Source organism: Schistocerca nitens, unplaced genomic scaffold (assembly GCF_023898315.1).
Source record: "Schistocerca nitens isolate TAMUIC-IGC-003100 unplaced genomic scaffold, iqSchNite1.1 HiC_scaffold_466, whole genome shotgun sequence".
NCBI classification, from domain to species: Eukaryota; Metazoa; Arthropoda; class Insecta; order Orthoptera; family Acrididae; genus Schistocerca; species Schistocerca nitens.
In genome coordinates, this window is record NW_026045999.1 from 3,083,583 (window position 1) to 3,106,474 (window position 22,892).

Consider the following 22,892-nt stretch of genomic DNA (forward strand, 5'->3'; position numbering starts at 1 on the left):
TAAATTAAATGCTTTTTTTCTCCAGGCCAATTTCTCTCTTTAATTATTGAATGACCCTCGTATTACTTCTTACTGCTAACTCTGTTTGCAACACATTTTGCCGACAGCATCCACATGCCTGCAAAATTGTAGTATGACACATAGTTTAGAAAAAAAAAAAAATTGACGTGTGTGAATAACTAGTTGCTGTAAATGGAGCACAAATTACCCAGACTATACTTACCCAGTGTTGGATTATGAGAGCACTTAGTAACTTCAAACAATCTTGAAACATATTTTCAAACCTTTTCTTAACTGTTTCTCACATACATTCCTAACATTAAGTATTTGAAATGTTAACTCATTTGTAATTAGAAGTTTGAAACTGTTTGTTTTAAACGTGAGAGTTCAGTGCTTTGGAGAATCAGTGGTTTACTGGCCTTGTATTATCGGTCCACCAATTTTCAGCATTCTTCTCGAACACCACTTCTTAAACTCTTTCTTTTTTTTCTGGTTTGCCTCCACAGTCCACAATTCACTTCCACACAATGTTGTGTTGCAGTGTATATCCATAGAAATTTCTACTTCAAATTAAGGTCAGTATTTTATTATATTAGACTTCTTTTTAATGAAGAATGCCCTCTCTACCTGTGTTCATCCGTTTGTTATATCATCATTACTTGTACTAACATGCGTTATTTTGCATCTGAGGTAGCAGGACTTCTTCACTTGCTCTGCTTCGTGGTCCCCCAATTTTGATGTTAAGTTTATTGCTAAAATTGTTTCCGCTGCTCCTCCATTAGTCCTAATTTTTTCCATTTTCTCTCAATCGGTATTCTGTCCTCACTAGACAGTACATCCCAAACATCCACTCTTCAGCACATTCGGTATATTCCATGGTGAAATTCTATCACTTGGCTGTGACTGTCCTTCATATTATGATAGAGCCACAGTTTCCTCCTTCATGATGCTCTAAAGTAATTAATTGTGTTAACTGTTGCAGTGGCAGATTTTAGAAAAAATAAAATAAAAATAATTAGACTTAACAAGCAGGTTGTCTCAATGAAACTAAGGAGTAAGCTGTTGAAATGAGATTGAGTGCAGAACAAGAACAAGTAACGAAAACTGTGGGACAGACTGTGAACAGTGTTTCAGAGTAGATCTGAAAATTATTCCTCCTCCTCAAAATATTGCAAGCCTCTCCCCAGTTTGCTGCGATACTCACTGAAGGTGGTCATCCGTGGTAATGCAGAATAGTCATTCTTCCTGAATACAGCAGAATGCTACAAATTTTTGGGTGTAAATATTGAAGAAAACCTGAATCAGAAGCATATTACTGAGCTGCTCAAACATTGAAGTTCCACTACTGTTGCTCATCGTGTAATCGCTGATCTTGGAAACAAAAATATCGGCCTCTTCACATATTTTGCATATTTTCACTCAGTGTCTTACGGAATGATTTACTGTGATAACTCCAGGCCCTGATGGAATTCTTGTCACATTCTATACTGAATTTGCAGCTGAGTTAGCCCCTCACCTAAGCATAACCTATCGTAGATCACGGGAATAAAATACTGTGCCCAGTTCTTGGAAAAAGGCACAGGTCACACCCACCTACAAGAAAGGTAATACATATGATCCACAAAACTACCAACCAATATCCTTAACATCAACTTGTTGTAGAATCTTAGAACATATTCTGAGCTCAAACATAATGAGGTATCTTAAACAGAATGACCACCTCAATGCCAACCAGCATGGATTTCGAAAACATCGATCATGGGAAACCCAACTCTCGCTTTCCTCACATCACGTATTGAAAGCTTTGGAGCAAGGCAACCATGGAGATACAATGTTTCTGGATTTTCCAAAAGAATTTGACTTACAAGGGAACCTCCCCATCGCACCCTCCTCAGATTTAGTTATAAGTTGGCAGAGTGGATATGCCTTGAAAAACTGAACACAGATCAATCGAGAAAACAGGAAGAAGTTGTGTGGAACTATGAAAAAAATAAGCAAAATATGCAAAATGAGTAGTCCATGTGGAAGATATGCAACTTCAAGTGTGATGCGCAGGCAGGAGCGCTGTGGTCCTGTGCGAGTGAAAATTTTAATTTTTTGGTTTGAGACAATTATTATCTGTCCGTCCGATGCTATCAATTTTTTGGGAGTGATAATCACATTCACAAGAAAACCTAAATCGGGCAAGGTAGAAGAATCTTTTTACCCATTCGCCAAGTGTACAAGTTAGGTGTGTCGACAACATATTCCTGTCATGTGACGCACATGCCGTCACCAGTATCATATAGAAAATATCAGACGTGTTTTCCTGTGGAGGAATCGGTTGACCTATGACCTTGCGATCAAATGTTTCGGTTCCCATCGGAGAGGCACGTCCTTTCGGCTACTAATCGCACAGATTTGCGATGCGGTCGTAAAACAGACACACAACTTATTACAGTGCACAGAGACGCAATGAACGAACGGACTGATCATAACTTAGCGAAAATAAAGAAAGTAAATTTTTCACTCAAGGGAGGACTTGAACCAAGGACCTCTCATTCCGCAGCTGCTCACGCTAACCACGGGACCACGGCGCTCCTGAACTCCTATTGTCCTTGTTGTTGCCTATGTTGCGCAAGGGCTACCCAGTTTGTATATTTTGCTTATTTTTTTCGTAGTTCCACACAACTTCTTCCTGTTTTCTCGATTGATCTGTGTTCAGTTTTTCAAGGCCTATCCACTGTTCCAACTTATAACTAAATCTGAGGGGGGTGCGATGGGGAGGTTCCCTTGTTAGTACCGCACCTGCCCTTACTGTCAAAAGTACGATCACATGGGGTATCAAGTGAAATCTGTGACCGGGTTGAGGACATTTTCGTAGGAAGGACACTGCATATTATCTTGGAAGGAGAGTCTCAGATGTAGCAGTAAGTTAGGGTGTACCCGAAGGAAGTGCGTCATGTTGTATGTTAATGATCTTGCAGACAATATTTATAGTAAAATCAGGCTTTTTGCAGATCATGCAGTTTTCTATAATGAAATACTATCTAAGAGAAGCTGTATAAATATTCGATCAGCTCTTCATCGGATTTCAATGTGGTGCAGAGATAGGCAACTTGCTCTAAATGTTCATAAATGTAAAATTGTGTATTCACAAAACAAAAAAATGAAGCAATCTATAACTTTAATATCAATGAGTCACAGTTGGAATCGAATGGGAATCTGTCAACTCATACAAATACCTGGGTGTAACACTTTGTAGGGATATGAAATGGAATGATCACAAAGGCTCAGTCGTGGATAAATCAGGTGGTAGACTTCGGTTTACTGGTAGAGTACAGGGGAAGTGCAGTCAGTCTGCAAAGGAGATTGCTTACAAATTACGTGTGCGAGCGGTTCTAGAGTATTGCTCAAGTGTATGGGACCCATACAAGATAGGACTAATGGGGGATACGGAATGTATACAGAAAAGGGCAGTATGAATAGTCACAGGTTTGTGTAATCCGTGGGAGAGTGTCACAGAGATATGAAGGAACTGAACTGACAGACTCTTGAAGACAGATGTAAACTGTCCCGAGAAAGTCTGTTAACAAAGTTTCAAGAACCGGCTTTAAATGATTACTCTGGGGATATACTGCAACCCCCTACATGTTGCTCACATAGGGATTGTGCGGATAAGATTAGAATAATTACTGCACCCACAGAGGCATTCAAACATTCTCTCTGCGCTGCGTACATGAGCGGAACAGGAAGAAACCCTAATAACTGATACAATGGGACATACCTTCTGCCATGCACATCACTGAATTTTGGACAGTATAGATGAAGACTAAAAAAAATTGGGCAGTAAGAATATTACGTGATATTCGGCCATGAATGTCGTGTAGGTACCTCTTTTAAGGAGCTAGGCATTTTAACTTTGCTGTCACAATACATATATTTGCTAACGCAATTCATGATAAATAATCCATTATAGGTTGAGAAGAACAGTGATGTCCATAACTAAAACACTAGAGGCGAAAAATGAACTTCATTGTCCATTAGCTGTCAGTGGTTAAGGAAGGAGCTCAGTATGTGAAAAGAAAAATTTTGATTATTTGCTCAGTAACATAGTCTCAGACAGGTAGCAAAGCAAGTTTTAAATATGAATTAGAATCATTTCTCCTGGACAACTCGCTCCACTCCATTGGTGAATTTCTACTTAAAAACTGGTAGCCAGTAAAAGAACTTGGTAAAAGAATCCTCCAGATGATCCATGGAACATGTAATTAACTAACACAATGTGACTCCATTCATCAACAGTCTGTTTCCCAGTCATGACACCACTCCAAATGCAGCCATTTGTGTTGGAGGGTTAACAGCAGCCTATGTATGGGTCAATAATTCTGTAGTCTGACCGCTGCTAGCCTCTGATCGATGGTGCGGGGTAACACAGAATGTTGCAGGGAGTCTATTACTTGTTCTCAGATGCTAGGTGTAGGTGTGAAGGAGTTACGCTGTGCTCGGTGCACGATACGGCGATCCTCTTTTGTGACGGTCAGATGTGACTGAGCAGATCTTGACGATGCAAGCCTGCTCTCGTGTTTCCGTGCAGTCCGACATCGTGCCACTGTCACATTGAATGCCCCACAAATCAGATGCACAATTCGTCCAGCTGGGCAAATGGTGACCCACAGTGAGGCCCGTTTCACCCTCTGACAGCTGCTGATAATGCTGTCTCGTGTGAGCACGTAGCATCTCTCTGTCCTCCTCAGTGATGACTCACTGATGGTGTTCATGCCCCTCATATACCCTGCCAGACTTGGCAACAACACTAAACTTGAACCAACACTGATGCACTATGGTGCTCACTCCACCTTTCACAGAGAATTGCAATTCTACTCAGGTACACGTGCCCTATCACAATGAGAAGATAAAGAGATAAAGTACAGGGTTATTACAAATGATTGAAGCGATTTCACAGCTCTACAATAACTTTATTATTTGAGATATTTTCACAGTGCTTTGCACACACATACAAAAACTCAAAAAGTTTTTTTAGGCATTCACAAATCTTCGATATGTGCCCCTTCAGTGATTCGGCAGACATCAAGCCGATAATCAAGTTCCTCCCACACTCGGCGCAGCATGTCCCCATCGATGAGTTCGAAAGCGTTGTTGATGCGAGCTCGCAGTTCTGGCACGTTTCTTGGTAGAGGAGGTTTAGACACTGAATCTTTCACATAACCCCACAGAAAGAAATCGCATGGGGTTAAGTCGGGAGAGCGTGGAGGCCATAAAACGAATTGCTGATTATGATCTCCACCACGACCGATCCATCGGTTTTCCAATCTCCTGTTTAAGAAATGCCGAACATCGTGATGGAAGTGCAGTGGAGCACCATCCTGTTGAAAGATGAAGTCGGCGCTGTGGGTCTCCAGTTGTGGCATGAGCCAATTTTCCAGCATGTCCAGATACACGTGTCCTGTAACGTTTTTTTCGCAGAAGAAAAAGGGGCCGTAAACTTTAAACCGTGAGATTGCACAAAACACGTTAACTTTTGGTGAATTGAGAATTTGCTGCACGAATGCGTGAGGATTCTCTACCGCCCAGATTCGCACATTGTGTCTGTTCACTTCACCATTAAGAAAAAATGTTGCTTCATCACTGAAAACAAGTTTCGGACTGAACGCATCCTCTTCCGTGAGCTGTTGCAACCGCGCCGAAAATTCAAAGCGTTTGACTTTGTCATCGGGTGTCAGGGCTTGTAGCAATTGTAAACGGTAAGGCTTCTGCTTCAGCCTTTTCCGTAAGATTTTCCAAACAGTCGGCTGTGGTACGTTTAGCTCCCTGCTTGCTTTATTCGTCGACTTCCGCGGGCTACATGTGAAACTTGTCCGCACGCGTTCAACCGTTTCTTCGCTCACTGCGGGCCAACCCGTCGATTTCCCCTTACAGAGGCATCCAGAAGCTTTAAACTGCGCATACCATCGCCGAATGGAGTTAGCAGTTGGTGGATCTTTGTTGAACTTCATCCTGAAGTGTCGTTGCACTGTTATGACTGATGTGAGTGCATTTCAAGCACGACATACGCTTTCTCGGCTCCTGTCGCCATTTTGTCTCACTGCGCTCTCGAGTGCTCTGGCGGCAGAAACCTGAAGTGCGGCTTCAGCCGGACAAAACTTTGAGTTTTTCTACGTATCTGTGGTGTGTCCTGATCATATGTCAATGAATGGAGCTACAGTGAATTTATGAAATCGCTTCAATCATTTGTAATAGCCCTGTATATGAGGATACTGAATGTGTAATTCTGTACGTAAAGAGAGATGAAAATCTTAGTCGTGGGGATTGGAATGCAGTTCTAGGGGAAGGAGTAGAAGAAAGGGTTGTGGGAGAATATAGTCTTGGTAGTAAGAATGCAAGAGCAGAAAGACTAATTGAGTTCTGCAATAAATTTCAGATGATAATAGTGAATACTCTCTTCAAGAATCACGAGTTGAGGAGGTATACATGAAAAAGGCCGAGGGACATGGAAGATTTCAGTTAGAGTAATCACTGTCAAGCAGAGATCCAATCAAATATTAGAGTGTAAGGCATACTCAGGAGCAAATATAGAATCAGATCACAATTTAGTAATGATGAAGAGTAAGCTGAAGTTTATGAGACAGTCAGTAAGAAGCAATTTGCAAAGAAGTGGGATACAGAATTACTGATGAAGGTCTCTGAGGCTATAGATGCTGTGATAATGGATAACTCAGTAGTCGGTTCAGTTGAAGAGAAATGGACATCTCTAAAAAAGACAGTCTCAAAAATTGGAATGAAAAATATAGGTTCAAGGAAAGTAACTTTGAGGAAACCTTGGGCACCAGAAGAAATATTTCAGTTGATTGAAAAAAGAAGGAAATACAAAAGTGTTCAGGGCAAATTCATGAATATTGAGATACAAGTCACTTAGGGATGAAATAAATAGGAATTGCTGGGAAACTAAGGCAGAATAGTTGCATGAAAACTTTAAGAAATTGAAAAAGTATTTATTGTCGGAAGGACTCAATCGGCATATAGGAACAGCCTTCAGTGAAATTAAAAGCAATGATGGTAACATTGAGAATGCAATGGGAATTCCACAATTAAATGGAGAAGAGAGGATGGATAGGTGGAAAGGCCTCTATGAGGGGGAGAACTTGTCTGATGACATGATAAAAGAAGAAACAGGAATTGATAGGAAGGAGATGGGCATCCAGTCGTAGTCAGAATCTAAAAGAGCTTTGGAGTACTTAAAATCAAATACGGCAGAAGGGATAGGTAACATTCCATCGAAATGTCTAAAATCATTGGTGGATGTGTGGCAACAAAATGACTATTGACATTGGTGTGGAGAATGTACGAGTCTGGTGATATACCATATGACTGTCAGAAAAACATCATCCACACAGTCCCGAAGGTAGCAAGTGCCAACAAGTGTGAGAATTATCCCATCATCAGCTTAACAGCTCATGTATCCAAGTTTCTGGCAAGAATAATATACAGAAGAATGGAAAATAAAATTGAAGATCTGTTAAATGACAGTCACTTTGGCTTTAGGAAAGTTAAAGACACCAGAGAGACAGTTCTGATGTAATGGATGCAAAACTGAAGAAAAATGACACATTCGTATGATTTGTTGACCGGAAAAAAGTGCTCAACAACATAAAATCGTGCAAGATGTTTGTAATCCTGAGAAATGTGGGCGTAAGCTATAGAGAAAGACGGTACTATATTTTATCTACGCGAACCAAGAGGAAGCAATAAAAGTGAGGAGACCAAGAACGATGAGCTTAAATTAGAAAGGGTGTATGAGAGGGATGCAGTCTTCAGCCCATACTGTCCAGTCTGTTCATTGAAGAAGCAGCGACAGAAATAAAAGAAATATTCAACTGCTAGGTTAAAATTCAGAGTGAAATGTTATCATTGATAAGATTTGCTGATGACATTGTTATCCTGAGTGAAAGTGTAGAATAATTACAGGATCTGTTTAATGGAATACAGTTGGTACTAGGTTAAAATTCAGAGTGAAATGTCATCATTGATAAGATTTGCTGATGACATTGTTATCCTGAGTGAAAGTGTAGAATAATTACAGGATCTGTTTAATGGAATACAGTTTGATAGGTACTGAATATGGACAGAGTAAAATGAAGAAAGACAAAAGTAAATAAAAGTAGCAGAAATGCGAACAGCGAGAAACATAACATCACAATTGTGGATCTTGAAGTGGGTGAAATCAAGGAATTCTGCTATCTAGACAGCAAAATTGCTCATGACAGACAGAGAGCTAGGAGGACAGAAAAAGCAGACTAGAACTGGTAAAAAGGGCATTCCTGCCCAAGGGAATTGTACTAGTATCAAACGTAGGCTTTAATTTGAGGAAGAAATTTTTGTGACTGTACATTTGGAGCACAGTAGTGTATGCTAGAAAAACATGGACTGCGGGAAAATCGGAATGTAAGAGAATCAAATCATTTGGGATGTAGTCCTACAGAAGAATGTTGAAAATCAGGTGAAATCAAATAATGGAAACTCCAGGTAGGGATATCAACAATGTGGGAAAAGATAAGATTGCTACTTACCATTAGGAAGACACGTTAAGGTGCGGTCAGGCACAATTAAAATTAGGTGGACTGATAAGGAATGAGAAGGTTCTCTGCAAAATCGGCAAGGAAAGAAATAAATGGAAAACACTGACAAGTAGAATGGATGGGATGGTAAGACATCTGTTAAGACATCAGGGAGGGTAAAAACTGTAGAAAAAGACAGAGATTGAAAACACCCAGCAAATAATTGAGGATGTAGGTTGAAAATGCTACTCTGAGATGAAAAGGTCGACTCTGAAGGGGCATTCGTGGGCAGGCTGTGGCAAACCAATGAGAAAACAATGACAAAAAAAGTTTACATACCCATGAATGGTGTATTTGTATGAAGTTATGTTGACATCCAACAATGTCTTTTCAACACCTCTTTTTTTTCTCGGGCAATGTGGGTATCTGCTCTTCACCCACATTCCATTAACTCCTGCCACCCATCTGCTGCCCCCCCCCCCCCTTTTCTCTTCATTTGCCAGTTCATCAGGCTCACCAGTTATTTTGCCCATATAACGTAATAATCTGTATCAGTAGTCATGTATGTACTGTTTTGGTCTCTATATTATACTTTTGTCTTGAGGTTTATTTGCTCACGTCATTATGCTTGGATCTGTTGTGTGTGTATATATATATATAGTCATAAAAGGTCACATACCTAAAAAAAAAAATTGTTTTTATAGCAACAAAATCTTGCTGTTGTTGTGTGGATTATCTGTTTGATCTTACACGGTTTGAGAATGGCCTAGAAAGCCAAAAAGCGGTTTGCAATGAACTCTAAAATATATATTATTGTGGAACATCAGTATTGTGAATTTCAGTTTTTGTACTCACCTGTAGATGAATAGTGGATAGTGCAGTTTTACGGAAATTAGTCTCATCAGGGTCACCACATTGATTTTATTGTTATTATTTCCAGTTTGTCGCGCTGAAAATTTCCTGCAGTTCAACATTAAATGTGCCCAACTGTATATAATTTGTTTTACATTTTACTGCTACAGGTTATGCTCTGAATATGATCTGTGACTTGGGCTTAAAGAGAGAAGCAAGTTATGAAAAATAAAAGGAAAAATAATTGTAGTGTGATATTTGGCAGAGTTAATTTTAATTAGATTTAATTGAATGTGTGCAAATTGTTTACCCACTCTACCTCTGCATCTACATAGATACTCCACAAGCCACTGTAGGGTGCATGGTGGAGGATAACCTGTGCCACTACTAGTCATTTCCTTTGCTGTTCCACTCGCAGATAGAGCGAGGGAAAAACAACTGTCTAGACACATAACTAATGAGGAAGTATTGAATAGGATTGTGGAGAAGAGAAGTTTGTGGCACAACTTGAGTAGAAGAAGGGATCGGTTGGTAGGACATGTTCTGAGGCATCGAGGGATCAGCAATTTAGTATTGGAGGGCAGCGTGGAGGGTAAAAATCGTAGAGGGAGGCCAAGAGATGAATACACTAAGCAGATTCAGAAGGATGTAGGCTGCAGTAGGTACTGGGAGATGAAAAAGCTTGCACAGGATAGAGTAGCATGGAGAGCTGCATCAAACCAGTCTCAGGACTGAAGACCACAACAACATACACATCCTTATGGGCCCCAATTTCTTGAATGTTATCTTCATGGTCCTTACATGCAGTGTATGTTTGAGGCAGTAGAATCATTTGGTAGTCAGCTTCAAATGCCGGTTCTCTAAATTTTCTCAATAATGTTTCTCGGAAAGAATGTTGCCTTCTCCCTAGGCATTCCCATTTGAGTTCCCAAAGGATCTGCGTAACACACGTGTTGTTCAAACATACCGATAACAAATTTACCAGCCCGCCTCTGAATTGGTTAAATGTCTTCCTTCAATCCGACCAGGTACGAATCCCAAACACTCTAGCAGTGCTCAGGAATAGGTCAGACCAGCGTTCTATATGCGGTCTCCTTTAGAGGTGAACCACTCTTTTCTAAAATTCTCCCACTAAACCGAAGTCGACCATTCCCCTCCCCTACCACAGTCCTCACATATCTGTTCCAGTTCATATCGCTTTGCAACGTTGCAACTAGATATTTAAACGACTTGTTTATGTCAAGCAGGACACTAGTAACACTGTATCCGAACATTACAGTTGTGCACTTCCTAAACATCCACATTAATTTGAATTTTTCTACCTTTAGAGGTAGCCGTTATTCATCACACAAACTAGAAATTTTGTCGAAGTCGTCTTGTATCTTCCTACAGTCTTTCAACTTCGACACATTACTGTACACCACAGCTTCATCAGAAACAACTGCAGACTTCTGCCCAACATTGTCACCAGTTCATTTTGTACGTAGACAACAGCAGCAGCCCTGTCACACTTCCCGGGGCACTCATGATTCTCTGATGAACACTCACCGTAGAGTACAGTGTACTGGGTTCTATTACTCAAGAAGTCTTTGAGCACACTTATTGAGGTGATATTGAGACTTCCTGTCTGTTCTGTGTAAAAGTTTGATGGGATTTCTGCGTTCTCAATATATGCATTGATAATTGTAGCCGTGAGGGTCTTCGTTGCATTTATATTGACTTTTCAAGTTGTACTTTTGAATATGATCTTGATGTTAGTGAAACAAACGTGAAAAATTTTAATAAGTTTCATCGAGTAGGGCAGACAGTCAAGCAGTTTGTCAAATTATTTGGCAGTGTGTAGTTTCGTGTGGTGCGTTTGTCAAACATATACCGTGTCGTAAGAAATTTTGTTTGGCGTCAGATTTGACAAGATGGAAGATAGTGCATGTGTTGTTTTGCCACGCTTCCATAACGAGAAAGAGATTTTATTACAACTTATGTCCCTGTATGGTTAGCTTCCACAGTTGTAGAAACTACAATTAAAGAATAAAAGAGCACTGGAATTTATCGACATGTTAGGTTGAATTTCTTTTATTTCGCTAATGATCACCAAATTTTTTTAGTCTTTACACTACCGGTTTTGGTCAGCAATGACCATCTTCGTATCTGCAGCAAAATATGGGAAATGAAGTACAACTGAAGAGATTACGTCGTAGAACAATAAAATATGCCATATCGGCCAGTTACTTTCAATATAGGGCGTAAGGGGCATTTATAGGCAAGTAGCAAAAATACCATTGGGTTGTACTTAGCAGAAACTGATCATTCCGTAGGGAGTATTGAAGAAGAAGAAGAAGAAAAAATTTCTACAAGACCTTAAAAAGGCCTTGCTCACGATTTATTGGAAGAGCTTGAAATTTTTAGAACCGAAAGGCAGGAGCTGGCAGAAGTGATTTTGGGCTAAGCGATTTCGTATTCATGCCCACTGAGCTTAATTTGACAATGTTGATTGAACGCCTGTCTTGTGTGCATCTTGTCCTGTCGTTATACAGTATAGAGTGCATCACTTTTTGCACCATTTTCTTATATTTTTCGTTTCGCACTCGTGTTTGATTCCCCCTTCTTTATGTGGTAAATATCATTAACAAGATAATCTTCGTGACTGTTAAAATGTTTTATTCTGGTATTTTTCGAACAGCATAATGCAGGCTGCTTGAAGCCCTCTCGCGGTCAAGTTTTTCCGATTTCTCGCCTGTGCTGCATTCTGGCGGCTACGCCAACAGATGACGCTAATGTTTTTCTGTAGTCTTCTGTTTTCATCTTTTTCCGTTTCTTTCCCTAGTTATTCTGTCAACTTTTGTTATTTTATTAGCTCCAGGAGCTTATTCTCGTGTGCGTTATTATTTTTATCCAAAATGACCTCAAGAGCCTCTCAGAATAATTCAGTCACTTGACCATTCGCGTTTAACAATTCTAAATTTAACTTTATTCGTGTTTTTTTAAATATTACACTTTATCACTGTAGTAACTTATTCGTTGGCAAGACACTATGAAATTTACGCACTGTACTCTTCATTTATGCGTACTATACAATTTTATAATTGATGAATAAGTGTAGATGTACAGTAGCGACATCTATCGAGCGTACGGCACGAACAGTAGCGGCAGATATTACAATTCCACTAGCAGTGTGACCTACCTTACACCATATTTGAAAGATGTGCGACGATGATAAGCTGATTTTGTAACGATGCCATTATGGCTTTATTATATTAGAACATGTTATTAAACAGGTATGCCTCGTCATATTTTAAGCGGATGTTTTTACATTCTTGAAAGTAATCATTTTTCGCTATGACACTTTTTTTTGTTGTGAGACTTCATCTGGCCGCTAGTTGTATCTCATCTCCCATATTTTGCTGCAGACGTGAAGATAGTGATTGCTGACCGAAACGGGTCAGATTTGTTGTTATTGGCGGAAATAAAAGAAATTCTACACATCATGGATCACTGTTGTAATCCGCGACCATGTTGCCACTTATCAAAATTTAGGTGTTTCCTCTTTCCCAGCAAACATATTGAGCAAAAAGACGTAAGAAGAAATACACAATTCTCAAATCAGTGCAAGAAATGTTTTACATTGGTAGCTACCTCCACCAGTTTGAAAATACTTCGCGACCCAGATACACTGTGACAACTGTTTCAAAGTAAGGTTAAATTTGACAGACGGGGTTAATATGTCGGAGCGCGCTTGTTTAACAAACCTGTGCGTAGAAAACAGCTAATTCAACGAAGTTTGACTTTTACCAAGACATTAGCTGTCCGTGTAACATGATTCCCGTCGTTTTCATTTGCCGGTCGACAGTAGGGTTGCCAACATGTAAAGCGCAGCATTACGAGACAGCAATGATAAAACCAAATTTTTACGTCGAGCAGCTGTTATTTTATTAAGGGAAAGACATGCACAGTGTAATACTGGTAACCGCAAAACTTACGTTAATCATTTTAATGAAAAATGCTGTTAATTACTTCGAATTAAATACTACAATGTTTATTTGAACACACATTGTTAAAAATTAAGATTTATCATGATACTAAACTCAATTGTTAAAAATTAACATTTATCGTGATACTAATGTCTGACAGAATCTTATTTTAGGCCACAGCTACTTTTCTCATCTTTCCAGATACGCATATATCAGTTTTAACCCACTCGGGAGCTGAATTACATGTTATTACTTCGCTGTTTAACTTGTTCGCACAACAGACGACTGACGTATGTCGTTTACTCGTTGTTCCCGTTGGTTCTGACCAGCAGGATTGGCTCGTTTGAACAAAGCATGCTTCATTGTTGGCATTAGTTTCCAAATATAAAAGTATTCTTTAGTTATACACAGACTATTATTTTAAGTTACTTATTGCCCATGAGACACTGGAGTAGGTTTACGGTCAGTTGTACAAAAGACAATTTTTTATTCTTTGTGAGAGCACTCGGTCGGTTGTACAAAGGACAATTTTTTAATTCTTCGTGGAGGCACTATATCTGCACATGTATTCAGGATACATTTTTAACAATCAGTTTTTTATTTATTCATTCAGTTATCAACTTCTCAACAAATTGAGACCGAGCTATAGTCTAACAACTGGCTCAGGGAAGAATATGTAGTTTCCACACGGTAGGTCGGGGAGGAAGGGAGACAACCCTCACCACTCTTACGCGGGGCTGGCAGCGTACCTCTTTGTTCTACGCTGCTGCGAAAGCAGAACCACCAATCCCTTTTTCTATTGTGTGGAATGTACTGAAACCCCGACATGGACCAGAATTACTCTCTTCATTCATTGCAAAATAAAACGAGCAACGTACAGCACAAAGCAATGTGGAGTACAGAAATCGTTCGCTAACAACTACAGCGCAATAGTTTTTTGAAGTTTGCAGGTGTCGTAAATGTGGTGGTAGTTCAGGCTGACCTGTACCGGTATCATCTTAAGCAACCACACAAAACTACCTTTTCCCCCCCACCAACTGCCGCCATACTGTGTCGCATAAATGGTAGTTGTCCCGGACTTCCAGAATCAGAAGTCGTTAACAGGCCATAGTGAAGGAAATCGCCTTTTCTATATGTGCATCGGCAGACTCTAGTGTAGAATGTTATTTATTGTGAGGACAATTAAAACTGAGCATACATGTTACGCATCCTTAAAGGCGTAAGTTGTCAGTGTGAAAGTAAGAGTTTGAGCCTAGTGGCATACTGTAATATGCAATCGTATTTAAGCACAGATGTGACAGTCTGTGGAAACTTAAAACACTCTTGCCCGCTGTATAATTATTACGGCACACTGTAAAATTATACCAATTGTGCAGAGGGTAACAAAGGGAGACAATGCAGAGGATAATACAGTGAAGGGACTAATTTTTTTTTTGAAAAAAGAAGCTAGTTTTCAGTCTGTTCTTTCAGTCCTTTTACTTACGCAATTTTTGTGTGTTTTCTATTTTTGTCTATGCCTGCTGTTTTTGGTTAACTGACAGTTTTGCTGTATTTAAAGATATTTACTAAGAATTCTACAGAAACTTAAAATATGTAAGTTGCTTTATCAATATGGTGCAGATGTAAACATTAGTGTTTGGTACCAGTCAGTTGGCACAACTTTTATTTGGGTTTCGCATCAGTTGGCTTCGCCAAGTCTCAATCGTATTGTCACCTTCCAACCTAAGCTAGAACTTGGCCTGCATAATGCATCTGTCAGTCACTACAAACAAGATATCGAGGGGAGGGGGGTTCGGTACCACACATTTTCACTTTAAACCATGTGTCATTTATCAATACAGGTACTGTGTTGGATAATCCATTCAGTTGTTTCATTGGTGGCACTTAATACATGGTTGATTTTGAAATTATACAATTTAATATTCAGGTGCGTTAATTGTAGTCTAGCTTCAATGAGGCATTGAGTAAAGTGATCCAAAATGTTGCTCTATGTTTGACATGCAAGAACTGGGATGTTTTATGCATATTGTTGCACGACTGGTTTCTGATGTTGCTATATTTTGGGATCACTTTATGTACTTCAATGTTTTGACAGAGTTGGACTCCCAGGTGAATTATGTTTTCGAAATCAGTTATGTGAATTAGGCCTAAATATGATCAGTAAAGCAGCTATATAGGATTACTGAGCAACTGAATATTATTGATGTACAACCACTTGTTGCACCCAGTGAGTGAGCTGAGGATGTATGCCACAGTCTAATAGTAGCATAGTTAGCTGCTGATGTGATTTGAATGATTTGATTGCACAGATTTTTCTTTGTTGGGAAGGTCTGGAAGGAGGAGCCCTGTACCTAATTATGCCAAATAAGAATCTCTCTGAAACAATAAACAACAAAATTGTGGTATAGGCTAGTCAGATTACCACAAGACATTTAATGAATCTTCGTCATATCTGCAGGTTCAACACAGACATCATCCTGAAGCTATCACCCATATACCATCTGTATGTAAAGTACATATTCACCTTTGGAAGTACCCTGAAAAATGCAGTTTGGTTTCAGTGTGTTTGCACACGATTGAAAGACATCCCATCTCCTAGGGTCACGATTATGTGTTTTGGATTCGTAACCATTAACCACTACTCCTGAATACTACTCACATTTACAAGGGTACCTCAAAAAGTATCACATTACTATGGCAGGCCACGTTGCTTTTATTGAGTACTGCGCTTCACTTCAAAGTGACACAGGTACATGACACTATTTGTCAACATAGTGCCTCTGTAAACAGTGTTGGAAGGTGCTACCAATCATTCAGTTCCTCACTGATAGAAATCAGCTCATTAGTCACGAAGCCATCGGAGAACTACTACAGGAACTTCCACATTTTTGGAAAATCTCTTACACTCCCTCTCCTGCCCCCTGTGAAGATGTTCTTTCAGCTTGCCGAAATAATGGGAACTGCACGGTACAAGACCTGGATTTCCTGCCATCCACATCTTGGTGGCCTTGGTCAAATTGTTGGCACCATTTCACTGTGGCTCGATGTGACAGTGCATTTGGTCCATATACTGCCAGAATTTCAAGAGTGGATCAGTGCACACTTTACACATTTCGCTCAGAAGGGTGATATGTACCACATACTTCAACTTTGGAGTGTTTCCAGCTGCCGTGCTATTTCGCTCGCACATTATGATCCACCTCTTATTTGATCTGCAGTGGAACTCTGCAGGAACCAAGAGACACATACTTTCTTCTGGCAATACGCTACATTTGTTGCACAATGGTTCTAGTGTTGGGTGACACGTGTAAATTACTTTCTGAAGTCCCCACTGAAGACCTTTGCCGTATATTACACTCACCCTGTATTGAAGTTATGCACTGCCGTCTTATTCCTGTTCCGTTTATGGATGGCTTGCAGGAAAAAATGTTCCTGGTACCAATCTGTATATGTCTAAACATGTGTGTTTCTATTCTTGCCGCCATTAAGTGAGATGTGCAGCGGAGGAAGATGTATGTATATCTTGAGTTGTATTTGAACATGTTGTTGTTGTTGTTATTGTTATCATTAGTCCAATGCCTCATTTAATGCAGCTCTTCATGCTGCTCTATCCTGTGCAATCCTCTTCATCTCTGCATAACTACTAAAGCCTACATCCACTAGAAACTGCATACTGTATTCATTTATTGGTCTCCCCGTCTAAAATATCTACACACCCCTCCCCACTCATATGTCTCTCTCTCTCTCTCTCTCTCTCTCTCTCTCTCTCTCTCTCTCTCTCTCTCTAACGTCTCAATGCCTCGTGTGTTGGTCTGTGGGGAAGCACAGTGCCGACTGGTGGGGGAACCGTGACACCTCTGGCTGCGAACCGGGCAGATGCTGTGGGAGGGGGGGAGGGGGGGTGAAAGATTGTATAGGATTGGTACCCATCTGAGATCAGACTCCTGGAATGCCTGAAGATGGCAACAAGTCATTTTGCCAAAATATTGCGCCTTTGAACAACAGCACCTGGCTGAATACCCGAGAAATATTCAATATTTCCTCCTCTTGCTGGTCTGCATTTTATATCCTCTCTACTTTGGCCATCTTCATTTATTTAACTCTCCAAATAACAAAACTCTTTGACTACTACTGTCATTTTTGCTAATCTAATTCCCTCGGTATCACACGGTTTGATTCAATTAAATTCCGTTATTCTGATTTTACTTTTGTTGTTGTTCATCGTATAAGCGGCATTCAAAAAGAAATCAGCCAGAGGCATAATTACAGAAACTAGTACTTGTATGTTCGAAGTATTGACCCTGGCTGTTGAGACACTTGTCCCACTGTGACAAGGCAGTGAATGGCTGTCTCATAAAATTCCCAGTGCTGCGATGTTAACCAGTTCCGCAAGTACAGCTGGACGTAGTCGTCCGAGGTGAATCGTTTGCCCCTCAGAGCTGATGTTCTTCTTTGACCGAGATGTCCCCCTTCTGATTCACTTCCAGCAGCATGGGACAACAGTGAATGGCCAGCGTTACTCGCAAATCGTGACCACCCTTTGCCAAATTATAAAATCAAAACAACCAGGCAATCTCACCCGTGGGGTCGTTCTGCTCTACGACAATGTAAAAAAGTCTCATACGGCCTACAGTCATGGCACTCCTGCATGTATTCAAATGGGAGGTTCTCAGCCACTTTCCATACAGTCCGGACCTCTCTGTGATTTTTCCATTTTTGGTCTCCTTAAAAAGGCTCTGAGGGGGCAAAGATTCACCTTGGAATGACGTCCAGCTGTACGTGTGGAACTGGTTAACATCGCAGCCCCGGAAATTTTATGAGACAGCCATTCACCGCCTTGTGTCACAGTGGGACAAGTGTCTCAACAGCCGGGGCCAATACTTCTAACATACAGGTAATGGTTTCTGTAACTGTGCCTCCAACTAGTTTCTTTCTGAATGCCCCTTATATAATCTTTTTTCAAGACACTGTCTGTTCCACTGAACTAGTCTTCTGAGTCCAGCACATTCTCTGACAGAATTACGATGTCACCAACAAATCTTATGTTGAAACTTCCTGGCAGATTAAAACTGTGTGCCGGACCGACACTCGAACTCGGGACCTTTGCCCGCAAAAGGCAAAGGTCCCGAGTTCGAGTCTCGGTCCGGCACACAGTTTTAATCTGCCAGGAAGTTTCATATCAGCGCACACTCCGCTGCAGAGTGAAAATCTCATCCTGAAATCTTATGTTTTTTGGAATTAAGTAATAAGTAAATTAGCCTGCGAGGATGGTTTCTTAATGTCTTTAGTGCATAATCGATATCAGGACTACCAGCCTAATCTTCAGATGCACCTATTCCTATAGCAAGACTTTCCAAAAATTACATCATGGCAGTGCAATGCAACATAACATTACCCATGTATTACATGTAACAAGTTGTCGAATATCTACTGGCCATGAGATCAGATATAAATTCTTGTACTTAAGTCAGATTATACACAAAATTACAATTAATCATACTCGTAGACCAAATATTGTGATTCAGTAATCGTACCAACTCTTCATCTCAGAGAGCCAATTAAACTCAACATTTTCATTTATTTGTAGGACTTATTCCAGTCTCTGTGTTCTCCTGCAGTGTTTACTCTGTACAGCTCCCTCTAGTACCATCTAAGTTATTCCCTGAGACGTTAACACATGTCCTGTCATCCTGTCACTACTTCTTGTCAAAGCTTTCCTCACATTCTACTCAACATGTAGTCCATCAGATTTTCAACATCCTTATATAGCTCCACATTTCTAATGCTTGAGTTCTCTTCTTTTCCATTTTCCCAAACTGTCCATGGTTCACTGCTGTACCATTAAACGTACTCCAGACCTGTGATATCCTTTTGCTTTGAATTTTAATCCACTCATAAGCCTTTCTTTTATTTCCGCCATTGCTTCCTCGATGTATAGATCAAGGAGTAGGGTTGAAAGACTGCATTCCTGTCTTACACCCTCTTTTGTCGGAATACTTCGTTCTAGGTCTTCCGCGCATACTGTTCCGTCTTGGTTCTTGCACAAATTGTGTATTACCCATCTTTCTCTATTGCTTATACCTATTTTTCTGAAGAATTTCAAACATCTTGTAGCATATTATATTATCAATCACTTTTTCTAGGCTGAAAAAAATCCTACGATTGTGTCTTGATTTTTCTTAAGCCTTGCTTCCGTTATCGACCATGTCAGAACTGCAAATATGGTACTTTTTACCTTTCCTAAAGTCATACTGATCGTCATCTAACAGATTCTCAGTTTACTTTTCCATTCCTTTGTGTGTAATTCTTGTCAGCATTTTCGATGCATGAGCTTGTGCACTTGCATCCCTCCCCCCCTTTTTTACCCTGAAATCTGGAGTACAGAAGTTTTATTTATATATTTAATGGACCACCATGAATTCTCTGGGATACAATGAGTTTTCAGTGTCACCTATGAAATTTAATTCTTATGGCGTGACATGTCTCAAAACTGAACGTTTCATTTATATATATAAAAAAAATGACAGTGTTAAGAGTCTAGTTCCCCCCGGAAAAAATTCTGTGGACACCCATGGTGCAAATGATATTTTTCTGAAAGTATGGTATGTCTCTAGTCTTGCAGATTTTGCATCCCAACTTCAACAGTCATTTGGTTGCCACTTCCCTTGTACCCCCCTCCCCCTACCCACCCACCCCTCCCCAGTGATTTTTGAAATTCTGAATTTGATACATAAGTTTATGGTCAGTTGGCAGTCTTTTCACCAGACAACAATTGTCTGAAAATTTCAAAGCGTTTTGTGACAAGTTTCCAGTGATGACGACTACCTTAAAGTATAGCACACTGAATCTACACCCACACTCTGCAAACTGCTGTGAAATGTTCCATAAAGTTTCGGGCATGCAGCCACATAAATTCAGCTTATGCAGTGATTTGGTCCTCTGGTTTAAAAGGACGGAGCAAGTTCTGGAGCATCAGTCACCTTGGCTCACTATGAAGATGGCTGGACAGTATCCAGCTGAAATATTAGAAGAATAATTTGAAAACATGAAGATGTACGTGCTGTGAAATGCATTACTGAGGGAATTTGTCATTGCGCCAGTTGTTAGAATTTTTTCCCATTTCTTTCATGTGTGGAACAGGGAAAGAATGATTGCTTAAACACCTCTGTGTGTGCTGTAATTAATGTAATCTTATCCCCACGATCCCTACTACTGCAGTTTGTAGGAGTGTGTACTATATTCCTAGTGTCATAATTTAAAGCTGGCTCATAAAACTTTGTAAGTAGGCCTTCTTGGGATAGATTATGTCCGACTTGAAGTATCTGCCAGTTTCAGCATCTGTGTAGTTCTCTCCCAGTGCTCCAATGAGCCTGTGACCAATCAAGCTGCCCTTCTGTGTGTATGTTCAATATTCTTTGTTATGGGTCTCACACATTTCAATAATATTATAGGGCAGGTCACACGAGTGTTTTCTAAGCAGACTTCGTTGTAGACTGGTTTCATTTCCCTAGTGTTCTACCAGTGAACTGACGTGCTACCTGCTTTATCCATGGCTAAGCCAATGTGATCATTCCGTTTTGTATCGCTACAAACTGTTACACCCAGATATTTGTAGAAGTTGGTCGATTCCTATTTTAGTGTTTTATGGACTTCACAGTTTTTGAACGTTTAAAGCAAGTTGCCCATCTTTGCACTACTTTGAAATCATGTTAGATACTACCTTCACTTGTGATTTTTGCATCTTCTAAGACAAACATACACAGTTCTATTTGCTATGAAGACTTCCTGTTCTGTTTTTCAGTAAGCACATAAATTGTTTAATGTATGTTGATTTGGAATCAAATGTGAGGCACTTCAGAAGGGGGAAAAAGGCCTCCAATATCTTTGGACCTCTCATATCTGCTGCCTTCTGGATCTTGTGAAAAGAGAGCACTAACTGGGCATTACATTGTTGGCACTTGCGGACACCTATGTAGATGTTGTTCAGTCCCCAAAAACAAAAGTGTTCTGTAGTTCTTCAATAAATTGATTTAGAACTGTAGTTCTGTCCATTGTTCCATCTAGCTACTGTTATTTCTCAGGATCCAACAATTTTTGTGTACAAAAACTGAAAAATAACTCGCATTTCAGTCAGCAAGGTGGTAATTCTTTAGAACTTTATGAATATTATGAACTGTGTTGGGCAAACTTGTTCACCCTAATGAACACACAAAATTAGTGACCAGCCAGCATAAACAATCTCTTTAGTATCTATGCACAAATGTTTTTAACTTTCTGTATAACACTCAATGGTGACTGATAATATTAAATCCTGTTCTCTTTGGTGCTCTTGTTGCTTATTCGCTGTCAATGCTTGACCGCATTTCTTTTTCAGCTGTGGTCCCTGCATTTATTTTCCCATCCCCATTGTGTTCAAAGTCAGAGTCAGGACAGACAAAGAGAATCCTCCTTATTGGCCAGAAGAGCTGACTGTTATATTTACTTTTATATTTTTGTGACTTATTTCACCTATACGCACTGCATTTACTATTTCTTTACAGCCCTATTATGATACAGTGGCAGTGATGGTTCAACACGATGTCCGATATTTTCGCTGTAGTAAGTTATGTACATAAGAATTAAAAAAAAAAAAAAGTCTCTGCCATGTGCAAAATTCAGTTACTTCTTTATTTACTTATACATCCTTTGACAGCTGTGTATCATCTTTTGTTCTGGAGTGGGTAGAACAGTCAGTGAAGGGCTTCTGTACACAAGTTTATTCAATAGAGCAGGGTGTCCCCATGTAACCTTCATGATTTACAAATGAAAAAATGTTAGACATAGATACCTGCAGTTTGTTTTGTATTGTGTATAGTAAGTCAAAAAAATTTTTGTACAAAAAAATGATACACTTCTACATGGGCTCTTTTTGTAACCCATAACGTATCTAGACAATGCTGTGTGTCAACCTGTATATACACAAACATTCTGGAGTGACAGACTATTGTATCCACAGCTCTTCTGTGGATATGTCCAATGTAGTGTACAGATGAGACGCACACAATGTCATTCACATATCCAAACAGGAGGAAATCCAGAGGGATTACGTTTTGAGATAGCGGTGGCCGTCATGTCCTACCCGTCACTGTGGAGATATTCGGTCCAGAATGTCACAGACTTGAAAACTCCAGTTCAGTGGTTCAGCATTCTGCTGGAAGATAGCTTTTGGCTGAAGGGGAAGAAGTAGAGGGACAGACAGAAAATTGCCCAGATATTTTCAAATAATTGCGTTCTGTTACTGTCTGCTAGGTGAAGAAAAATTGTCCAACTATGCTGTCTTTCATCAGCATGCATCATACACTGACTTTTCACTGCCCCTGAAATGTTCCCAAAAATGTGGGGGTTTGTGAACCTCAGACGCAAATGTCGGGCCGGTTAACCTTCCCACATCAGTTGAAGGTTGCTTCACTCAGTGGTTCACAACCCCAACACCAGAAATAGAAATAATATCCATATAAACCAGCATCTTCCTCTAGGG

The 22,892-nt window shown here is 40.0% G+C and overlaps 1 protein-coding gene across 3 annotated transcripts in view; it reads left to right on the forward strand.

The window, feature by feature from the left end:
- The window catches only part of LOC126232226 (nucleolar protein dao-5-like), a 350,086-nt gene that overhangs the window by 129,832 nt on the left and 197,362 nt on the right, over window positions 1–22,892 (forward strand). The window contains exon 1 of one of the 3 annotated variants that reach the window (XM_049942520.1): window positions 12,562–12,682. The exons of the other annotated variants lie outside the window; for them this stretch is intronic. The gene's annotated coding sequence lies outside the window, so the exon portion shown is untranslated. Of the gene's footprint in view, window positions 1–12,561; window positions 12,683–22,892 lie in introns of those variants that run through there. 3 annotated transcript variants of the gene reach the window in all.